Source organism: Lissotriton vulgaris, chromosome 12 (genome assembly GCF_964263255.1).
Source record: "Lissotriton vulgaris chromosome 12, aLisVul1.2, whole genome shotgun sequence".
Lineage (NCBI taxonomy): Eukaryota > Metazoa > Chordata > Amphibia > Caudata > Salamandridae > Lissotriton > Lissotriton vulgaris.
Window position 1 is genome coordinate 587,637,597 of NC_141700.1, and position 25,176 is coordinate 587,662,772.

Genomic DNA, 25,176 nt, shown 5'->3' on the forward strand with positions numbered 1-25,176 from the left:
GTTAAGTATAAGTGGAGCGTCTCCCAGTCCTTAGTTTTGTTCTTAGTTTTAGCATCCTTGTGATACGCTTTGATTTGGAACTTGCAAGCGCCAAAGCCGAGGGACTCGTGTATTCACGAGAATATCGTATTCGATAATCCTTTGAAGTTTGAAGCTAGACTAGTGAGCGAAGATGCCTGGTCTTAGCAGACTTGGAAACTTGTTTTGTCTTGATTGTAATAATAGGGACTCCCGATTAGAGGATTCGTGTCCGGTTCCTCCGATTGGAACTCCAACATATGAACTCTATGTGAAGCACGGAGTAGGCCCCATCACATACAATGACGTGTGGATAAAATACACCAGAAAAGATGGTGTTTTAAAATGGCCCCAATATGGTAGCTTTGACACAGAAATCTTAGCTAATCTCGAGGTCAAATTGTTCAAGAAGAAAGCCCGGCCGGCGATGTTTGACTCTTTTCGCTTATGGCGCAAAGAAGCCAAACAGAAAGAAATGAAATTAGCAAAGAAAAATAAAAGAGGTATGTCAATGGTACAAGCTGCCGTTGCATACAGGGATAATGAGGAAGAGCAAGAGAGTGAACAAACGCTTAGAAGCAAGAAGCTAGCAGTAGATAAATGCTACCCAGTGTTGCCACGTAGAGGACAAGGATCAACGGAGAAAATTGATAGCGATCCTCTAATGTCCCACTTGTTGAGTTCACCACCCCCCTATGCACAAGATGCTACTGCACCCCCGCGACGTTTTGTTATACCGCTCCCCGGCGCACGAACGCCAGTTCTCACACAAGCACCAGCTCCTCTTCAGCTGGTTTCTACTCCTCCGGCGCAGCCCTCTCAAGGGCCGCCGCCTTTGCTACATACTCCTTTTGCTTTTCCTACGACTGTGCCTACTGCTCCAACAATTTCTCCTGATACCTCTTCTGCTATTGCCTCGACTTCTGCTTTCCATCAGCCTGGCTTTTCTGACGTTTCTGCCTTTCCACCTGCTTCTCCTTCTGTTCGACAGAGAGTGACAAACACTGTCACTGGTCTTTTCTCACCTTTCTTTGGGTCGCCTAAGACGACCCCTAATACAGGACGTAGACAGATACGAAGTCGACTGCCTGATTATCAGGAAAGAGAAGTGCTGAATGAGTTAGCACGTAAATGGGTTACTGATACTGTAAAGTCTGATGTTGAGTCTGTTATGGAAGTTTTCCGTCAGTGGGAAGCACCCACACAGAGATATGTATTCGAAGAGATGTGTGTATATCTCTGCAAAGATTTGCAGACAAATGATCCAGAACGCAACATGAAGGAATTATTCCGTATGCGTTTCAAGTTCTATGAAGGCATGATTGTAGGTGCCGATGTTGAACGAGCAATAGATCTGTTGTTATCTTACAGGAGTAAGGGGAACAATTCTAGGTCATTGTATGAGGATGACATTCCAGGTAGGAAAAAGGCGCGACAGTACTCCATGAGAGAGGTTCCTCCAGTTTGGAGGGAAGGTGATGCGAATGCGAATCCAGCGATTCCCCCGCATTTCCAGCGTGTATGGGTACATGTTCCATGGAAAAGATCTGAAGTTCTAGCGCTAAAACAGACATTGCCTGATCCTCGCAAAAATCCGGCAGGGTATTATAAGGAGTTGTCACAGACTGCCAGCTCATGTATAATGAATTTAGCGGATGTAGACATGTTGTTTGGAAATGTTGTCCCACAGCCTTTATGGAGTAAGATTCGTCATACAGATCATGACCAAGAATTAGGTGACACGTGGGCTCATATCACTGCTGCTGATGCTAGACAAGTTGGTGGCTCTAAGCCTGAGCCTTTAGTAGCTGAACTTCCTGGTAGGATTATCACATATATGAAGACTTTAATGCCTGAATTACGTGTGAATTGGGACAAGTTGTCTGCGTGCAAGCAGAAGAAAGATGAGAATGTGTCTGACTTTTTCACGAGGTTTGAAGAGACTTTCGTCGATCATAGTGGTCAGGATATGGCTACCGAGGGTGGCCAAAGATTGTTTGTAGACAAATTCGTACATAATCTGCTTCCCGAACTGTGTAATAAATTGAAAGATTCAAAGAGTGCTTGGGCTGTTTCCACGTCAGCGCAGATTCTAGCCACAGCCCAGTACTATGAAAATAGGCGCAAAGACGAGCTAGAGAAGGTAGACAAAAAGACTAAAGATTTGAAAACTAAGGTCCTTCTCCAGCAAGCTTATCCACCTTGTAATAATAATCAGCAAGATTATCAGCAACCACAGCAGTATTCGAGAAGCTCGCAAATAAATGAGTCTTCTCAGCAGCGTTTACCGTATGGTCCGAATCAGTGTGCGTATTGTAAGGAAGAAGGCCATTTCAAGAATAGCTGTCCCGCTCTATTGCGACGTTTGAATGGTGTTTCTGGTGCAAGAGGTAGAGGTGTTCAGCAGGCTCCCAGAGGTAGGGGCCGTGGAAATTTCCCCCAGAATGCTACTTCTTTTCCGCCTCAAAATTCCATGAACAGCTTTGATCAACAGAATAATGCGTCTTCTAGGACAGCTCAGTATTATGCTGATGACTACTATGCAGAAAACGAGAACGAGGGTAATAATTGCTAGGACAGCCATGGACAAAGAGAGGGAGTTGTTTCAGTTCCAGTAGATCAGAATGGACCTTATGTTGAGGTGATTACATCAGGTGTGTCAGAACCCTTTCTGCTGGATACTGGTGCTACAAAAAGTTCTATTATGCACTTGAAACTTCCTGGCGCACCTTTGTCTGGCGAAATGAATGTTTCTGTAGGTTTTTCTGGCGCCCCGGTTAGGAACCCGATTTCTAGTCCTATGTCACTTTCTGTTGGGCCATGTGAATTGGGAGCACCCCTCATTCTTACAACAGGTTGTGGTGAAAACTTGTTGGGATTAGATCTGTTAAAGAGATTATATGCGACTTTGTACTGTTCTCCCTCGGGAGTACAACTTACCCTAGGTAAGAAAGTGGTTTCTCCAATGTATTTGTCAAGAGAGAATATTCCAACAGAATTGTCATTTCTTCCAGATATACTTTGGGCTACTGGTTCTAATGATGTGGGTCTTCTGGAGATAGCGCCATATGTCATAACATTGAAAGCCAATGTTAGGTTGCCACGTATTCCCCAATACAAGATCTCTAGCGAAGGTGAAAAAGCGTTGTTAGCTATCATTTACGACCTGATTGAGAAAGATGTCATTGAAGAGACAACAGGCAACGTTTGTAACAGTCCTGTTTTGCCTGTCTTAAAGCGTACTGACCCTTCACAGCCACCTGTCTATAGATTCGTGATTGATCTTAGAGAAGTGAACAAGATTGTTGTGCCACAGTTTCCAGTTGTTCCCGATATCACTGCGCTATTAACAATGGTCCCAGCTTCAACCACTTGGTTCTCGGTGATTGGCCTGAAGAATGCTTTCTTCAGCATCCCTATTGCCGAGAAGAGCAGAGATATTTTTGGTTTCAATTTAGGAGGAAGAAGCCTCCGCTTCAAACGCGCTCCTCAGGGCTACTGTGAAAGCCCATCTATATTCAGTCAAGCTCTGAAATCACAACTTGACACGATTATCTTACCCGATGGTGCAACTCTCATTCAGTATGTAAACGATTTGCTAGTCGCTGCAGATACTGAGGAGATTTGCAAGCAAGCCTCATTGTCATTGTTGCGTCATTTATGTGACATGAAGCACAAAGTCTCTTTCAAAATTGCAATTTTGTCGACAAGAAGTGACCTACTTAGGTCACATCTTATCGAAGGAGGGAAGGAGACTGACCCCAGAGAGAATACAGGCAATTGCAAAATTGGGTGTCCCAAGAACACAGAGAGAAGTGTGTGCGTTCTTGGGCAATACATCATATTGCAGGCAATGGATACCAAATTTTTAATTGTTGGCAAAACCTTTGGTGGCATTAACTTGCAAGGATACACGAAACCCATTCCATGGTCTGAAGATTGTCAGAAAAGCTTTCACGAGAGGAACGTGATGAGCCGAATGTATGTTGCAGGTCCTGCAAGATGGGTTGGCGATGTTGGAATGTGTGAGGACACAATTGAGAGTGTGAAGTCTATACAATCCGAGGCCACTGAGAAAGAGGTGAATGAATGGAGAGAAAGTACGGGCAGAATGGATGCAAATGGTTGTTGGGTCGAATTATCAGAGCAGCAGAGATGGTTGTTACCCGATGCATGCGTGCTTGCAGTGGTGACAATGGCTCATGGAATGGCTCATATCAGCGTGAAAGGGATTTGTAAGTTGTTGGCCCCAGTATGGCAGAATAGTGGCATCCCAAAATGTGCAGAGAATGTAGTCAAAAACTGTATGGTGTGTCTGAAATACAATCCTGGTAGGGGAACCCCAACTCCAGCTGGTCATTTTGCGCCTCCAACGTATCTGTTCGAGGTTTTGCAGCTAGATTTCATCCACATGGAAAGGTGCAACAATCTGAAATACGTACTTGTTGTTGTTTGTGCCTTCTCCAGGTGGGTGGAAGCGTACCCCCTTAAGGACAATACTGCCTTGTCAACAGCCAAAGCCCTGGTCAAAGAACTCTTTCCCCGGTTTGGAATGCCTCGAGTGGTCTGGAGTGATAATGGGAGTGAATTCGTGGGACGAGTGATGAAGAGAGTGTGTGAGAGTCTAGGCATACACCAAAAGTTCCACGCTGCAAATCACCCCCAACCAGCTGGATTAGTAGAATGCTACAATGGCACCCTAAAACAGAAATTAGCCAAGATTCAAGCCAGCACAGGTCTTAAATGGCCTGACGCCCTTTGGCACTCCTATCTACCAGAATGACTGTCCATTCCAGACTGGGACTTAGCCCACACGAAATCGTGTTTGGCCGCCCGGCCAACATATGGGGAGTGCCAAGGCCCAAGAAGCTCAGTGAGATAGAGCACCCTGTACTGCTTGACTATTTGCACGAATTGACAACTAAATTGTGTGTTTTACACCAACAGGTCCACAGTTCCTCTCCGCCAGCGTCTGATGATCCAGGCCACGCAATTGAGCCCGGCACCTGGGTCCTGGTGCGGAACTTCCAGCGAACAAAGAACGAGCAGCCTCGCTGGTCCGGACCCTTTCAGGTGTTGCTGGCTACCCGCTCTGCAGTACGTGTCCGCAGCAAGAAGAACTGGGTGCACGGCACCCATTGTAAAAGGGTCCCGTTACCCCTCCCTTATGACCGGTGGGTCCAGGAGGGAATTGCTGACTCAGAGACCGAGACTGTCCCTCGCTTCTTACCTTTCAGTGATGCGCGTTTGAAAGGAACTGCTGCAGAAAAGGAGAGTGACAATATTCTGCAAGGATTTGTGCCACCGTCAATGCAGTCGGACACTACAGAACCTGAAATCGTGTTTGAAGACCACACCATACCAGGGAAACAACGGTATAATCTGAGGCCAAGAAAAACGAACTAATAAAGTTTTTCTTTCCCCCAAGAACTATTTTTGATTGTGCAGCTCTCTCACCCAGGAAACTTGCTCATTTTTGATTTTCGAACAGCCATCCGGTTCTGCTGCTAGGGTCGCGGTTGTCACAGTCTAGGGAGTGCAGCTGGAGACGGTTAGGTCGACAGTTCTGGTTGGTCTAAGGGAATTACCCTGAACTGAACAGAAGCACTCTTTAGCAGAATCAATCTCCCACCGCGGGTAGCAACATAGAGGATGGAGTTTCCAAAGATGGAGAGACCTGCTAGATCTACGAATTTTGAAAAGACAATATGCACTGCGATGGCAAGAAAAAGATTTGTAGTAATATGCATTTTAATGTTGTGTAGCATAATGATGTTTTTGGTGGGCTATGCTCTGTTCACCTTTCGAGTCACATTTGCATACACTACGCAGCCCACACCTCCTCCTACTATTTCCCCACACTCCTTTCACCCTCTGCCTGAACACGAGTCTGCCAGAAGATTAGAATTCGTAAATAACTCATTCGTCCAGCTCTTACACCAGCACCAGTCTGTAATGAACACCACGAAGTGCTGGGTATGTGGCCTCATGCCACACACGACAGATAAGGGTATACCGTATTTTGTCCTGCCATTTGGCTACCATGGTTCTCTGTGGGCATTTCGAGCGATGTTCCTGTTTGCCCTCGAACCATATGTCCCAGGAAAAAACTCAAGCAACAAGGCACTAATGGCGGGAATTAGAAATATGAGTAGGGATGTCGACACACATAAAACGATTCCCAGAGATAAATTGACGCCTTACAGCAGATGGAATGTAACGCAATATGGAATTTCCTTGGCTGAGAGTCAGAAATCAAAGAAATTCTCCCCCATCTGGATATTACCCCATCAGGGTCACCTGTGTCTGCAGGGAAATGGCAAAAACGCTGGAGCTCAGTTAGAGAAGAGTGTCTGTACTGAGACTTACGTTTTCTCGTCTCAGACCTCCCCCTCATTCCTAGCAGCTGAAGGCACCTACTTCGTCTGCCACGATAGAGCGTATACATGGTTGCCCCCTGACTTCTCGGGCACATGTTTTATCTTGTTTCTGCTGCCACCCACCTACACGGCCGAGGCAGATTACCACCGGACAAGGACAGCTAGGGGTGTCGTGAGTAAAGACGACACTGCGGAACAGGAGTTTGGAGATTTCGCAAAAGGTTTTCTGCCGTTTTGGGGGCCTATGGTGAACAGCAGGAACATTCGCCAACTGACGAGGGTAGTTGAATCCGCCGTGATTGAAACGGCTGGTGCCCTTAGCAACTTGACTGCAGAGCTCCAGTCGGACCGCCTTATGACTCTTCAAAATAGGGTTGCCCTGGATGTCATACTTGCAGACCGTGGTGGGGTATGTAGAGTGACCCAATCCAGTTGCTGTATTTTCATCCCTGATAATGCTCCGACAGTATACCAGGCCATCTCCAAACTACACAAGATCTCCGAGTCCATTCACGTGGATAAAGGGGACTGGTCCTTGCTGGGGTGGTTCTGGGAACTGATATCTGCCTGGGGATGGAAAATTCTGATATTCATTGGAGTGATCTTAGCCATTCTGTTCTTGTTCTGCCTGTGTGTACAGTGCGCTCCTGCAATATGTGGCCTCTGTGCTACATCATGTGTAAGGAAGCCTGTGTCCAGGGACGAACTGAGCAACAGGATGATGCTACAGCAGCATCTCCATGACTTCATGAATACAGATTTGGACTCAGATTAGCATGAGTTAATGCCTATATAAGGGCAAAAGGAGGGTCTGTGGTTCTGAAAATTATGGGCCCTGCTATTATATGGTATCGAGGTCCAACATCTGTGTCAGAAAATATCATCATACCATGACGAATTTGGTATCGGCAGACCGGTAATGATCAGGTCATTATGCCTGTGCATTTGCGTCACGATTGAGTGACGCAAACACCCCTAAATCGCACTTCCTGTGTTGAACCTTCGGGTTCCATTTTGTGAGCGGCATCCATCTTGTGGATTGCCCTTACATAGTCAATTAATCCAGGCCGAATTTGATCTGAAAGGACACGACCACCTCGGCTGACTTTCCCATGACCTGGCCGAGCTGCCTCCACTGCCTCCAGCCAAACCTGTTCGGGCGGTTCCTCGCCCAGTGGCCGAGTAAGATAGCATCAAGGCACAACATGTCATAAACCATTCACTGCATACAAACCATGCTCTATCATACACACACCTGTCCCTATTCCTTGTTTATGACTAGTTTTACAATGAGGAGGTGCCCGGTTTTATTGGGGTTTCATCGATATCTGATGGGAGTTCTGGGCCTGGCTGGGTAATCCATCACGAACTGGACATGCGAAATGTGGGTTTGCCATCATGACTTCGCTTTTTCATTGTTTTGGAAATATGTATATGACCATACTGTAAAGTAAAGAATTCTTGCCCGCAGCTAATATTTTTGTATAAAAGGACAAGGCTGGTTCTGTAAAAACGAACAGTCTCCTGAGAATATACGACCTGTGCTGTTGTACTTCTAGGACGCTTGTTACTTGGTTGCAGCCAATAAAACTCGATCCTTGACATCACCTAGAAGACTCCGTGTTTCTGTGGTCCAGAACAGGAAGAACCAAGAGGTCTCTGGGTGTTGTTCCCCTGGCACCACCGGGTTCCTAAAAACCCGGTACCTCAGAATGAGGAAGATATTCATACTACGGACTTTGGTCGCAAACAGAAAATGAATATATATGCTAACCGACGACGTCATTTGAAAGATGTCACCTTCACAAGAGGAGATCAAGTGCTTGTCAGACAACCCAGAAAAAGATGGTCTGATACTCCTTTTGAGGCTACACCATTTACCATCACTAACACCAAAGGACACATGGTGACTGATCAGAATCCTGGGAAGACCCTTACAAGAGATTCCTCTCATTTTCGACATGTGGCCCATGTTCCAGCGCCAGCTCGCACTTCCCGGTCCTGTTGTTTATCTCCCCGTCCATTTTGTTGTGCCTGCAGCCCGTCCCTCCCCCTACGCTCCCGCCTCCCACCTCCCCCTCCCACGCTCCGCCCCCTCCACTATCCATTTATGACAGATGTCCCAACGCGCAGCGTCCACGCGCAGCGGTCGCGCCGAAGGTGCGCCAAAGGTAAGCCCGTCTTCGCCCGTCCGCGCCTGGACCGCGCCCAGTGCCAGACCCCCTGCCCCCCGTACCACCCACCCCTCCCGCATTACATACGACGCCACCACCCTCTTAGCCCTAAACCCAGGTCGACTCCCCAACTGCGCCCAAGCCGCTCCTGGACACACCCATGGATCCTTCTCTTGCAACTCCTGCAAGTTCGACGGCACCAGGAACAACTCCTCATCCACTAACACCAAACAGAGATCTGACACCAACCACCTACAATGCATCCTGCTCAACACCCGCTCGGTCCACAGACACGCCATCGACATTTGGAATCTACTAGTCACCGTCTCTCCGGACGTCGCCTTCCTAACAGAAACATGGATGAACGCCTCATCAGCCCCAGACATCTCCATTGCCATCCCGGAAGGCTACAAGATCATCCGAAAGGACCGCATCAAGCAAACAGGAGGAGGCATCGCCATTGTTCATAAGAATTCCATCCGCATCTCAACCAGCTCAGATGTCAACCTCGCTAGCGCCGAACACCTTCACTTCCAGATCCACACCGACCCCAAGACCACACTCAGAGGCACCCTCCTCTACCGGCCTCCAGGACCCCGTGCACAATTCAGTGATGAAATCACTGACTTTATCACCCCACATGCCCTCCCCTCCGGGGACTACATTCTATTGGGAGACCTCAATTTTCACCTGGAAAAGAGCAATGACAGTAACGCCACCACCCTTCTGGACAATCTCGCCAACCTCGGACTCAAACAACTCGTCAATACCCCCACCCACAATGCAGGTCACACACTCGACCCTATCTTCACCTCCAGCAAACATATCTCCTTCAGTCACACCACAGTTCTCCATTGGACGGACCACAGCTGCATTCACTTTGTCTACAAAAAGACCACAGCCCACAACCATCTTCAACCTACTCTGCGAAGAAACTGGAACAAAATCACCATCGACCAGATCTCCTCATCGCTTCTTCAAAACCCCCCTGCCCACTCATTGAACGCCAACCAAGCAGCCATTAACCTCACTCAATGGCTAACCAACAGCGCCAACATCCTAGCACCATTGCAAAAAACGCCAAATCAAACTAGGCAGAAAAAACGCCTCCTGGTTCAACGAGGATCTTAAGAAATCTAAGAAACTCTGCCGCTCCCTCGAGAAGGCCTGGAAAAAAGACCCAAACACCAGCACCAAGGACGCCTTCAAAAACGCTACCCGCATTCACCACCAACTAATCCGGTCTGCCAAGAAAGCCGCATTCAAAGACCGACTAGATAACAACGCCCACAACAGCAAGGAATTATTCAACATCGTCAAAGAATTTACCAACCCCTCAGCCAACTCCAACGACATCACCCCCTCTCAAGCCCTTTGCGACTCCCTAGCTTCGTTCTTCCACGACAAAATCGCAGACATCCACAACAGCTTCGACAACCAACCCGGAGACCAACCCACCCAACCTTCTGCCGTACCTTCACCCCCCTTGAACTTCCTCAACGACTGGAACCCAATCTCCACTGAAGACACCATCCGCCTGATGAACTCCATCCACTCAGGATCCCCCACAGACCCTTGCCCTCACCACATCTTCAACAAAGCAGACTCCATCATAGCACCACACCTCCGAGACGTCATCAACTGCTCCCTCAACTCCGCCACCTTCCCGGAAAGCTGGAAACACGCAGAACTCAGCGCCCTTCTGAAAAAACCCACAGCTGACCCCACCGAACTCAAAAACTACCGCCCCATCTCGCTCCTTCCATTCCCGGCCAAAATCATCGAGAAAGCTATCAACAACCAGCTCGCCGCCTTCCTCGAAACCAACAAATCCTTCGACTCCTCACAGTTCGGCTTCCGAGCCAAACACAGCACTGAGACCGCACTCATCGCAGCAACAGATGACATTCGAACTCTACTGGACAATGGAGACACAGTCGCCCTCATCCTCCTTGACCTCTCCGCAGCCTTCGACACAGTCTGTCATAGCACCCTGCTACAACGCCTCAGAAACATCGGAATCCAAGGAAAAGCACTGGAATGGATCACCTCGTTCCTTACCGGAAGAACTCAGAGAGTCCGCCTTCCACCATTCAAGTCAGAGGCCACTGAAGTCATTTGCGGCGTGCCACAAGGATCTTCACTAAGCCCCACCCTCTTCAACGTATACATGAGCCCCCTCGCGACCATCGCACGCCAACACAATCTCAACATCATCTCCTACGCTGATGGCACTCAACTGATCCTCTCACTCACCAACGACCCGAACACCGCCAAAACCAACCTACATGAAGGAATGAAAGAAGTAGCCGAGTGGATGAAGCACAGCCGTCTGAAACTGAACTCAGATAAAACAGAAGTCCTTATCCTAGGTACCTCCCCCTCCGCCTGGGACGACTCTTGGTGGCCAGAGGCCCTTGGAAAAGCACCCATCCCGTCGGACAACGCACGGAACCTGGGCGTCATCCTGGACTCCTCACTCTCAATGAACAGACAAGTCAACGCCGTTTCATCATCTTGCTTCAACATTCTTCGCATGCTCAAAAAAACATTTTGTTGGATCCCAACCGAAACTAGAAAAACGGTCACCTACGCACTGGTCATGAGCCGCCTGGACTACGGAAACACCCTTTACGCCGGTACCACCGCAAAACTCCAGAAAAAACTCCAACGCATCCAGAACGCTTCAGCCAGACTCATACTAGACATCCCACGTAAAGACCCCATTTCCGGTCACCTGAAAAACCTCCACTGGCTCCCCGTCAATAGGAGGATTACATTCCGCCTCTTAACCCACGCACACAAAGCACTTTACGAACTTGGACCCGATTGCCTCAACACACGACTTTCCTTCTACACCCCCTCCCGCCAGCTACGATCCTCCAACCAAGCCTTTGCTACTGTACCTCGCATCAACAAAACCACCATGGGAGGAAGATCCTTCTCCTACCTGGCAGCTAAAACCTGGAACTCACTTCCCACTCACCTTCGCCTCACTCAGAACCACCTAGCATTCAGAAAGCAACTTAAAACTTGGATATTCGACAAATAATTCCCCTCCCTTCTTCAAGCGCCTTGAGACCCTCTGGGTATGTAGCGCGCTATATAAATTATTTGACTTGACTTGACTTGACATCACTCACCAAACATCAATGTCAATGAAGAAAGCGGGTTCCGACAGACTGTTGATGACTCTGTGTCTGCTGATGATTCCACCTCACCTGTGCATATCACTGACACTTCGGCTGCAAGTTACTGGTTTCCAGTGACCCAATCAGGACGTGAGTCAGACGCCACTATAATTAATTGAGGAATTTTAAATGCCTGTATATCTATGATCGTTTGTGTGTTTATTCAGGTATTAATTTATGTATTTATTTATGTATCTATTTTGAAAAGTTGTGACTTTTTATTTAACATAGCGGCCGATGTAGTGTCTTTCAAATAAAGAATGCTGGAACTCTTTTGGTTCCCACTGTACACCGTAAGCATTGGAGGTATGAGTTGAAGGCAGGCTTTGAATGTGAAGCTCTGACTTACACGCAGCAGAATAAAGACATGTAAAACTACTCTCCGTGTCTGACATGGTAATTGGCGAGTACCATGGCTGGTAGGATGCTACACTTACTATTAACATGGAAGGGGCAGGGCCAAACAGGCAGAGCTTGTAGGTGAAGTGGTACCTTTGCATATTCAGCAGCAATTAAAAGAGAGATCCGTGGACTCTGCTCTCAGACCAAGAGATGACAAGCTAGAACCCACTCACCTTGGACAGTCACTACAGAAGAGATTGTGCTCAAATAAATCAACAATGCATTCCCTTCCATCAAGGATTTCAGAGCGTTTTTCAATGTGAAATTGTGAAGAAAGCACACTGCTCATCAGCCTGGAAAATGCTGGTAACACTGCTGCATACTACTAACGAGGAAGGGGCGGCATCAAATGGGTGGCGCTTGTATGTGATTTGGCCCCTTTGCATACTCAGGAGCAATTAAGAAACAACCCACTTGTCTTAAACAATAACTATAGAAGAGATTGCACTCCAATAAATGAATAATGCATTCACCTCCATCAAGGGTTTCAGATTATTTTTCAATGTGCAGTTATAAAGAAACCACACTGTCCATCATCCTGGAAAATGACGGGAACAACGTTGTATACTATGAACTGGAAGGGGCAGGACCAAATGGGTCAAGCATGTAGAGGATTTTGTGCCTTTGCATACTCAGCAACAATTAAAAGGTAGAACTGTGGAGCTTTTTTGGAAAAAGGGAGAGGGGCTGTGCTGTCCCCCTCTCATTGCCTATTATGGCCCCGGCAACTCCATCTCCCGGCCCGCATTGTTTGAGGGTATATATTTTGATGACCACCCAGGTCTTAATTCATGCACAATGTTGGGGGGCCGTTGGGGAAAGCCCTAGGATCACTGTGGACCCTGCCAGCTCCCTGCATGCTGCAGGAGATGGCATTGCTCCGGCCAGGAGGGAGCTGCTATTTATGCTGCTTCCTCTTTGCAGGAGCTGTTGATCTGTTTCCCTGCCTGCATAAGTGAAGGCATGGAAACAGATCTCAAGTCTGCACTCAGCCAATGGTAGCATTTCTAAAGCTCCCGCCTGCTGGGAGCAGACTTTGTGTTTGCTCCGGTTTGGTGATAGTTTTAAAAATGCTCCTGCCAGGTGGGAGCAAACACAAGCTACCCTGCCCGTGCCAGTGTGGGCAGGGAAACTGCTGTGTCCCAGGGATGGGCTCCCCAGGATACAGCTTGTAAGACAGTCCCAAGGTATGGGTAATGGCTCAGGGAGGGGGCTGTCCTTTTTCAAAAAGTAGCAGCCATGGGGTATGGTGTCCCCAGGTTCTTCTAAAGGCTCGGGCTCGGGGAGGGGGACCATGGTGGCCCCCTCCCCTTGAGAGATCCTGTGGGCCCCTAAGGATTGGATCATTGGGGCTGAATTACGCTCAGGCCAGGGACTGTGGGCCCCTCCACTAATTATTTATATCAGGAACCAGGGGTTAGGGTCCCTAGGGTCCAAATTACACCTGCTCCACGGCCCCAGGCCACCATTTTGTTGATGGCGTTTTTGGCCAATCCTGCCAATGGCCCCCGGGATTAAGGCAACAATTGCCCTTTTGTTTTCACATTCTGGCCCCACTGGGTCCTCTGGGAACTCCCCTTGGGGCTTAGAGGGCACCTACCCTGCCCCCTTTTATTATATATTTTTTTTGTATCTTCAGGATAGGGGACTTAGTTAACAAGCCTGTAACATTTTTCAAATTTTGCTGGCAGTCGATCAGAGCACTCACTCCCATGGGAGTCTGATTCTTGCAGGAGCGAGATGGCTCAAAGGAAAAAAAGCTCTGTGGGCCAATCAGGATGCTCTAGCTTTTAAAATTGGGTTTGAGGGACTCTTGTAAGAATCCTCAAACCTAACATCCAAATATACAAAGATTTTATTACCTTAATTTCTCAAAAACTACTGAACAGATTTACACCAAATCACAAACATCACAATCTTGCGGACCAAGATATAGCTCTCTGCCAAATTTGTTATAATTATGTTCAGGATTATTTACTGTAGGTCTGCCTAAAGAAGTCTATGGAAATGTATGGGGATTTTACATTTTGGGAACCCCCTACTGAAATCACTGAAATTCACCAGTGAGAGTTTAGTGAACTAAGTATAGCGTGCCCCCATCATGCACACGCTACACCTATGCCCAATTTTCTATCACCAATCAAGTGATAATAGACATAACCTTTTCCCACATGCAAGAGACATAGTATATCTGGCAACCCACCCACATCTGGTGAATCTTAGCCTCTTTTTACCATTATTCACTGCCTATCTAACACTTTAATGAGGTCACTCATTTTTAAAATCATGAACACCATCCAAAAAAGTGTTTTTCCTCTATTTGCCTTAATAGGATCACCCTTTTAAACACTTCGAATCACCTACACTTGTAAAGTCAACACTTTGATAGATATGCATTATCCACTAAAAAGATGCCTTTAGCCAGGCCCTATCGATAACCTTAAGTAGTTCAGCAAAATAGACAACACACATTCATAAGATGAGCATAATGGCGTATGGCCTTAAAGCCATCCTTACAACCACAATGAGTTAAACCACCTCATAATTGGTCACCCATACATTCTACATTACTCAACATTGACCAAAGCTTCAAAATCTTTAGTGAAGTTCTGGAAATAGACATCCCCAGCATCCATTCTACATAGAATTTTTCAAAAGCACTGTTTAGCAACTATTTGACATGGGCATGTGCCCAGATATCCACGGGTGGATAATCTATTGTGAAAGGAAGCTTTGGCTTTTCCTTTCCTCACAGATTTTTGCGACATGCTTTGTCTTAAGCCACAACCTACTCTGAAACAAACCTCAGCACCCACTTGAGGTGCACTCAGCCTTTACCTGATTTAACATTGAGTACTGCCTACACCTGAAACGTTACTGCTTGGAAAACTATGAACATATAACTTCCCATGCACATCCACACATGCTTCCAGGGCTTTCCATATTATTTACCCACACTTGTACACACAGTAATCCTATGCTGTGTATGACTGTAGGCCCTATACAACAACTTTCTTTTTTTTAAATCATGTAAGGGTTTATGAAATAATGTGAATAACGGTATCATTGGTTGAAGTGATCAGTGATTTAATTGGTGATGTCATCAATGATGTAATTTAACATGTTAAGAGTGATGTAATATATGAAATAATAAGCAGTACATGACCGGGGAGGGAATAAGAATTAGAAAAAGAGTTTGTTCACTAAAGTAAACTGGAAGATTTCAATGGTTTTAAATGCTAGGTCTTATCTCATTTCAACACCTAACAGTAACGTCAGTTTAACCTTTGTTTTTTCCAGTTCATTTGTTTTAAATTTTGCTAAGACCTTATTACCATACCTCATGATAAAGTCAATTTAACCTTTGCATTTTTCAAAAAATTTCTCTATTTTTTTCAATCATATTCTATCCTGAGCATATGTCCAACCCCCACTATGGGCGGTCAATTACCATCCACCCCGGATACTTGCCTAGCCCACAGATGGTGGCCAACACTCACTAGGCACTGCCTCTTTCCATGCACAGCAGTGAATGGGCTTTGGGCCAAGTCCTCTGTCCAGCACCCCGGGGGCACCAACTTTTAAAAAAATTATAAAATTGGGGGTATGTACTACTACAGCAGTTTCAAATTTATATGTGGGACCTTACAGGGGGTCTCGATGGGTCCTGCAATAGTAACGCAGTACCCAAGACAAAAACCAAAAACTTAAAAATGTAAATCACAGAGGTTGTCCATATAGACCCCCACAGGGGCCTTGGAGACCGAGTCCCTGAGTCCTGTAATGTCGGCTGAAATATTTTGTCCCAACATAGCGGCCAACCAGTCAGAACATTCCAGTATAGCAGTCTTTGGATCCTACCCTGGAACCACGGTACCAAATTGGGCAACAGGAGAAAACTTGTTTCAACTTTAGGTTGAGTATTTATGAACAATTAGAACTGCAGGAGAACCATGTGAACGTATGGTCCAGGATCTCTAACTTTTTCTGAGGGTTATTCCTTCATGGCCAAGTGATACTGCCAGTGTAGTTACCATTAGGTCACAGTTTAGTGAGAAGTGTGGCTCACTGGTTAGAGCAGGCAGACCCTGAAGCAGAGGTCAGACCTGGGACCAGGGTTCAATTCCCGACGCGGCAGGGTCTTGAGCTCAAATGTCCATGGACTTGATAATTCTCGCTTCGGTGCCTGACCTAATCATGGGTTCACACTCTGCAACTCTGGGCATTAAGCTTGCTTAATCTCCACAACGGCCCCCCCGCGGCGGGATGCCTGGCTTTCACCTTGGGGATGCCCTCTAGGGACTATCTCACAGGGAAAAGCCAGGACGGGTTCCCATGGCAAGCGCGGAGATACCCCTTCGGGGGTCGATTCAGGCGCTATATAAGAAACATAATAATAATAATAATAATATAGGAAAGGCATTTTCTGTTTTCTTAATACTTATGGCACTGTGTGACAAATCTGCAATTAACTTTCCCAAAAAGTACATCCTCTTTTGGTTATTCATGGCAAATGGCACATTTCATGCGGTTCTGTCAAGCCTGGGGTCAAGGAAAGGAGGGGTCCCAAAAGTGCATTTTCCAATTTTTGGTCCCCCCTTAAGAGTCTTTGCTCTTCGATACAGAAAAAAACTGCTAAACAGAATTACACCAATTTGGCATGAAAGCAGAACTTTACTCAAGGATTGTGCTAATATTTGTTTGGTGTAACTCTAGTCAATCATTTTTGAGAAACTTCCATTTAAAAAAGTGCCCAGGTTGGACATGAAGATATTAAAATCGACAGATATCTGGATTATTATTTTGCTGGATTCTCTATGGATTTGTGAATCCACTGAGGATTCATGACTCTATTAAAAACAATAAAGGTTCCCACATTGAACTAAGGATCTTTTTTTCCTTTTGTGCATTGCACATTTGTGGATCCTGCCCTGGTTTCACAAATCTGATGTGTTTTGTTTGACTGGCCATCACAGAAACATTTCTGTTGCAGCCGCCATTACCCAATTCTGTTCACTGAGCACCGCAGTTGGAGGAATGAAAAGAAAAAGGGCATTACCGATCATGATGAGCTGCACTGACCAGGGTCTCAGGTAGGTCGGCTCATAATAGACCTCCGGGTATTATATAAAAAATTCCTCCCAAACAATTTGCACTGGATTTGTAGATCCCAGACCCTCTCGGGAACCTACGGACCATTCAGGGTCTCAAAATGTTCAAACTCAGCACCAGGAACCGTAAATCCTGCAAAAAATGGCATTTAGGGCCAGATGTAAAACCCTTACATTTTGGGATTTGCAAATTGCGTTGCTTTGCGACTCACAAAATGCAATTTAAACAGTGTCTCAGACACTGTTAGCGATTCCTAATGGGGTCGCAAATTACCTGACTCATTAATATTAATAGAGCAGATGCTATTTGCGATCCCATTAGGAATGGCCAGTACTCACAGGGATGGTGGCCTGCTGGGTTCAGCAGACCTCCATGTCTGTGACAGTTTTTTTAATAAAACAGTTAATTTTTTTTAAATGCAGTGCGTTTTCCATAAAGGAAAACAAGATGCATTTTTTTAAAAATGAAACGTTTATGTTTCAATTTTTAAGAGCTGGCAGTGGTCCCTGGGACCGCTGGCTTCTCCTAAAAAATATTTTTGCACACACTCACAAAGGGGAAGGGGTCCCCTGGAGACGCCTTCCTGTTTGCGAGTAGTAGGTGGTAAACTGCAAGTGTTTTGCGGCCGCAAATATAGTTGCAAAACAATGTTACATTGCATGGTGACTCGCTATTAGGCTGGGCCGATTTCCCGTTTGCGACCGTAATTAACAATCGTACATTTGGCTCTTAGAGCCTATTGCTTTACTTGGCAAACAATCATGCGCAGAGGTTGGCAATATGTTCTTAGATGGGAGTAGGGGCTCCCCACAGTCCAGGCCCTGTGGCCAATTCCCTGCAGTGCATGTAGGAGGGCTGCACTTGGAAGGGGTAAGGCGCCTATGGAGGGTAGGGTGCATGGCCTGGCTAGAGACCACATCCTGCAACTAATCCCACTGCAGTCAAGCAAAGCTGTGCACAGAAGGAGGTTGGCCTTCTTCAGAGGGTTGGCACTTGGTCTGGGACAAATCTCTAGTAGACAGTGAACAAATCTTTGGTGGCCACAGTGACTAACCAAGACCCTGCAACCAAACCCCACTGCACACCACTGAAGACTGTGAGCAGTCGGTGGTTGAAGCCTGTGGCAGGATGAGCACCTGGCTGGAGGCCAGGACTTGAGGCAAACCCCCACCAGGCATGGCCAAAGGCCATGTGTTGCAAGCTCAAGTCTCCAGTGGAAAGTTGAACTCATAGCCTAGCCATCAGCCAGGTCCGGCACTCACCCACTGCAAGCTGTAAACCCTGAAGTTATGGTTAGGAGCACAGTCCATAACCCACACAACAGCTATGCAAACCACAACTTGCACACAAAAACAATGCTTATACAATATTTACACCAATAAATATTAACACCTAAAGGTGAAATGTAATTAAATAACTACACATAAGCAAATACATAAATTATATTAAATTTGTATCTGGCCCTGTCAAAGTGGCAAGGGGAATGTGATATGTAATCTCATCTGTAAGATTATTTACATTTCATTTGTAATTGCACGTTTTATTAAGAGTGATGTGTAAGTTTCGGTTTAATCGCTGTTCTGCGAGTTTTGAAACTGTGATTCTAAACATACCTTGTGGATTTCGGTGTTATATTGGTTTTAATCCACTATTGAATAAAAAAAATATATATATACATATATCCACAAAAAATACTCTATTTTGATGGGAGCCCCCATCCATGCAGGACGGCTTCATTAGGTGTATCCCATCACTAAAATCACACAAGAAAAAAGCATATTGAAGCTCAGATCAGGAGTGGCACCAGAGTTTATTCAATTAAAAATGGCAGCTTCTCTTTTCCTGATGCATTTCAGCTGTCCCAAGCAGCCTTTTTCACAGGTGAGTAGAATCAAAGTGCACAGTGTTTGATGCCTTGTATTCAAATAACCACGTGACTGGTAGTAAATTCCTACATCTCCCAACATGCACTTGTCTTGTAAATCATGCATTGTGGACTGTAATGAAACATAAACATTTTGCTTAATAGCGTTTAAAGAAACATCACCGTCTGTATTTAAAATTTCCTGTTACAAGTGCACATAAGTTTAAAGTTTGACAGAGTTACGCAATTTTCAGAAGGCTCCGTTAAGTAATTGCAATCTTCCCTCATATTAGCTTCAACAGTCACATTCATTCAGTGAAACATGGGACATCTCAGACCTAGACTAGAGGAGAAGCCTCTCCTCCTTTTTCCCTTATTAACATATAACTCGCGCCCCCACAATGCCCTGCACTGCTGATGACATAGCATATTACATCATTCATAGCATGGTCAGTGACATCACTGATGAAATCTCAAATGACATAACTGATGACATCATGCAGCGACTGTGTGTTTCTGTAAAATTTAAATATGTTTTATTACCTACTGGCGGTCGCCAGTAGGTAGTTATAGTTAGGACCTAATTTCCATAAGAAATCTGCAACATTCCATTCCCAATAACTTTGGCGCCGGTTGACGAATCTTTGCGAAATTTTCAAAACTTGTGGGGCGCTCCGGTCCGCTCCTATCTCAAAAGTTTCGGGGTGATTCGTCAAGTGGTGTCCGAGAAAAAAGGGGAGTCCAAAAACATGTTTTCCCCATGCAATTTAATTAAACAACAGGGGGTGGTGATGGACAGAGTTTCTGAATTAAGCAGAATACTCTCACCCAGTCAAGAGATCAGGGCTTAATCCAACACCGTTTTTTAGCTCACTGCACCATCCCAGCTACAGAACCTGGCTATATGCAAATTAGTCTGTCCCTGGCCCAGTGAATCATGGGAACAGGGCAAACCAAACTACCAAGCCAATTCTTTCACTGGGAAGGAAACAAGCTACCGGGGACCGGTTTCTGGCATTTCAGCCGTCTTCGGCCCGGCTTGCTTGAATCCTGATGGTGCAATGAGCAAGGGACTCACGTCTGAGTATACCCTTCCACGCTTATGGTGGACATGCAATTTCCCATAGGAAACTTTAGATACGGCTGCAGCCCAAACTGCTGAACGGAATTACACCAAATTTGGCAAAGAGGTAGTTCTTGGTTCAGAAAGAACCCTTAAATGGTGTAAATCCGTTCAGTAGTTGCTGAGAAAATCAAAAGTAAAAACACATATATATCTATGGCCGCGCAGGATTCGCGCACCCTCCCGATCCCAAGCTGTATGCTAATTGGCTGTCAACACCCCAAAGCAGGAAGTGTTGGCAGCCGTCTTGTGCCTTGGTAGAACCGAGGCACAAGAAAGCAGTGAAACAAGTGTGCAAAACGCAAAAAGGGGGCAGGGTAGAAATACCCTGACCCCCTAGGCCTTCCTTAGGGGGTCAGGGTATTTCCCACAAGGACCCCTAGGGCCCAAAAAAATAAATATATTTTTAAAAATCTGAAAAATCTGCGCCGGGTGCGCGGATCCTGCCGATAAAAAAAAATGAAGCGCGGACCCCCGCACTTCGTTTGTATTTAGACCCTGGGGAGCCAAGTACTGGGGGCAATCTATTTCATGTAATGGGGGGCCCAGAAGGGCCTCCCAGCCCCGGGAACTGCCACACCCCAGGGATTTTCTCGAATATGTGGGGGGGCTCTCAGCTCCCCAGCCCCAGGGACCGCCACCCCCCGGGGCTTCAATATGAAATGGATGGGGGGCTCAAAGGCCCCTCAAGCCCTTGGGACCGCCACCCCCCCAGGGCTTTATGTACATATTTGCAGGGGATTTGTACGAAAAAGCAGCAGCGGACCTTAAAAAATGCCGCACATAACCTCCAGTGCCAATAAGTCTAAGATCAAGTCGGTTTGATATTGTGCTGCCAGCCCCGACACCAGCTGCTGTTTGGCGTCGCTGTGCTCTCCAGATCAGTTAAATAGTTTTTAGGTATTCATGGGGGCGCACCAGAATGAGAGTCCAAAAAGAATAAGTAGAGAAATGTTCTTTATTTATCTTTGTTCAGTAGAAAAGGCACATTAATAAAATATATAGTGAGATCAGCCAACGCGTTTCACTCCCTACCAAGGAGTTTCTTCAGGGCGCTATGGATATTTTCGGTAAGTTGTCCTTTGTAGGATCCCTCTGTGATCGCACTGATATTTTCTCGGTCGTTATTCCAGCCTATTTCTTTAAAAAACTTTTTGGAGTATCTATCTTCCCTTCTCTTTTCTTGTTGTAGTGGACTTTGTAGATCTTGTCCAAAAAGGTAGTTCTGGTACTTCAAAAAGAAACCCGTCCCTGGTTATGTTTGTTCTAGGTGGGTGAAGTGCTGTAATGACCGTCGTCAGTTTCGGCGTCTCGGCATGGCTGGTTCCACTGCCCCCACGCAGCCCCGGGGGACCGCCACCCGCGGGGCTTGTTTTAATAATAAATAAACTACCTGTGTGGGGGGGCATGAGCCCCTCCTCATACCCCGGGAACCGCCACCTCCCCGGGCTACTTAATATTTTAGATTTAAGTGGTAGGGGAGCCAATGATGGCTACGGGAACCGCTACCCCCAGGGCCAGCTCCGGCAGTGTCCCGGGGTGCCCCCTCCCGGGACACTGAAGTTTGCTATGGCAGGGCAGGAGCCTCACGGCTCCCACCCTGCCATAGCAAACTTGGTTTGGATTTTGAATTTCAAAATTTCATACCAAATTGCTTTTCCACACGGGGGGCTGCATCTTAGTAGCTCCACTTGTGGAAAAGCAAAGCTGGCTTCCGAGGGATGCAGGGAGCCAGCGGGACCATGGGGGGATTGGGGACCCCCCACGGATCTTCAATGGAGAGGGCCAACCCAGGGGGATGGGCTCCCCGGGGCTACAACTGGCCCCCCTCAAAAATATTAATTTTAAAAAAAGGGAATGCCCTGGGGGATGGGGTCCCCGGGGCCGATTAAGGCCTCAGGAGGCGGGCCATGCGGCCCCCTTCCAAATTATTATTATTATTTTTTTTAATTAGGGGGCAGGACCTGGGGGATGGGGTCCCCAGGGCCAATAGATTAGAAAAAGAAGCAGGGCCACACAGCCCCCCTTCTTAAATAAAAAATAAATAAAAGACCGGCATCGCCCCGGAAGCCACGCCCCCTTCTTGCAGCACTCTGCAAACGCGCCCACTGGCGCATTTGCAGATGAGGAACAAATTCCCCTTGAATACTGGGGGTCCCTGGGGGCCAACTAGCCCACCAGGAACCTTCATGTATGCACCAGGGGGCTGCGTTGCAGAGAGGTGTTTTGAGGCCACACCCCTTTTTACACCTCTATGCAATGCAGCTCTGTGGCGCTTAATGGAGGTAGCTGGTGGGCTAGTTGTACCCCCAGGGACCCTCAGGATTCAAGGGGAGTTATTCCCCCAACTTAAAACTTGCCACGGGGCGCCACTAACCCATGTATTCACTAATTTAATCAGTCAGTTATACAATCAATTTTACAAAAAAATCCTCCATTTAGACACTTATATACCCATTTGTTCTTCCATCAACCTTGAGATATACATATATAAAACATATTTAATTTTCAGAAAAACACACATTCACTGGATGATGTCATCAGTGATGTCATTTGAGATGTCATCAGTGATGTTATGAGTGATGTCACTGACCATGTCATGAGTGACGTAATATGTGACGTCATCAGCAGTGCATTGCGGGTGCGCGAGGTATAGTTAGCTGAACTAACTATAACGGGGAATTTCAATGATTTTGTACGAGTGAAATGGCCAGCTAACTATTACGCCCCTGAAACCTATGTTTTTTCAGTGAAAAAAACTAATATATATATATATATATATATATATATATATATATATTACCTACTGGCGGTCGCCAGTAGGTAGTTATAGTTAGGATTATTTTCAATAGGGAAATCGCAACATTCTATTGGGAATAACTTTGGCACCGGTTGAGGAATATGCCTGAAAATGTCCTTAAATTTGCCTCGCGGCGCTCCGGTCCTTGCCTAAAAGTTTGGGGGGGGGGATTTATGAAGCGGGGGCCGAGAAAAAAGGGGGGTCCCAAAACTTGTTTTCCCCATGTTAATTTCCATAGGGCGGTCAACCTCACTTTTAGCCCGAACGGCTGAATGGATTTCCACGAAACTTGGCAAAATTGTAGGGACTGTTAGCCCGATGTGCCTTTGCTATGTCTCAAGATATGTGCTCCAGTGGATTTTGAGTAATTTAGGTTAAAAAAAATATATATATATCTATAAGGGCGCCCCGGTACGCGCACCGGGGCGCTAACCAGCGCGCTACGCGAGTTCGCGCGTGGAAACCTGATTGGCTCTCGGGTGTCTGTCAACATTCCAAACAGTCCGGCGCGGCCGCCATCTTCTGTCTCGGTAGGATAGAGACACAAGAGGTGGCAAAAACAAACAGGGGAATGACCAGAAGGGGGCAGGATAGACCCCCCTGACCCCCTAGGTTTGATGTGGGGGCCATAAAAGGGTGGGAGCGCCCGGTACGCGCACCGGGGAGCGGACCGGGGAGCGTACCATGGGGGAAAAAGAATGACAGAGTTTTTTAAAAATGTAGCCTTTTTTTATAAATTGGAGGTAGTTCTGAAAAGAACAGTTTTTTTTCTTCTTATTGTTGTTTAATTTTTTTATTGTTTTTTTGAACATTTTTTACTTTTTTTGGCTTTTCTGAACAGTTTTATACTTTTTTGTATTTTTTATGGGGAGAAGCAAAAAACAGGGAATTATAAACGGCTCAACTGGAGCAAAAAAAAACTGGAAAAAAATTAGGGTTTCTTCGGGCACTTGTGGTTATCACCAGCAATGTTGATCAGGGTAATACTCTTCTCACCATAAGTAATTGTTTTGCCACAATATATGCAAGCGAATTTGAAATCACCAAACATAGTTTGGATGTTTGGAACCATCTGACTGGCCTCTGGACCCGATGGAGTGGGTTCTTTGGTTGTTGAGGTGCTGGCAGACGATTGTGGAAGGTTTCTGCACAGTTCTCTCACCTCTGCTGCAGAATAGTTATTGGGGTGCAATCGTTGCATGTGCCGAATCATTGTGTGATTACCAAATGAATATTTTTTTGCTGGGTTCCCCCTGGATAGTACAGCGCCACAGATGAGACAAGTCACCTTTGCAGCGTTTACCTTCTTTGCACCCCTTGTCTGCCTTCTCTCCTCCTCCTCTTCTTCTTGACCACCAATGTGATGTTGTGGTTGTCCTTGTGGTGGTGGTGGTGGTGCAGATGCTCCAGCTGCTGCTGCTACTGTAGCCATTTCTCTAACAATAGAAGCAGGTCTTCCTCACTCAAACAACAAATTGAGAATGAGGAAAAAAGGTGGGGGCTTTCATCATTTGGAAAACAAAACTGTTCTGAACCAATGAAAAGGGTTATTTTCAGGTTACATGACCCAGGCTTTTATCATTTGGAAACCAAAAGTGTTCTGAACCAATGAAAAGTGTTATTTCCAGGTCACATGACCTGACGCGTTTACGCTACGCGCCCCGGGGCACGCCCGGGGGCCCGTAACGTAAGCGCGTTACGGCGCGCCCTGGGGCGCTTACGTAGCGCGATCGTATGTGCTCCGGCGCTTACGGGTGCGCTTACGCCGTGCGTCATAACAGGCATCACGCGGCTACACGATAGGTCACGATGATGTTTTCATTCGCGGCAATAGCGCTAACGGGGCGCGAACCGGTACGCGAACCGGGGCGCAGCAAAACTGCGCTTACCGGTAAGCGCATCGGTACGCGCCCCGGGTGCGCTCCCGGGCAAAAAAAAAAAATATATATATATATACATAAAAAAAATAGTATTACATAAATATACAATATAAAATTCATTATAAAAAATATTACATTTCATACCGAAAGAGATTTGCTATTAAAAAACCTATGAAATTCACTGAAAAAACCATAAGTTTCACACCAGTTATAGTTAGGAATTAGCATTTAA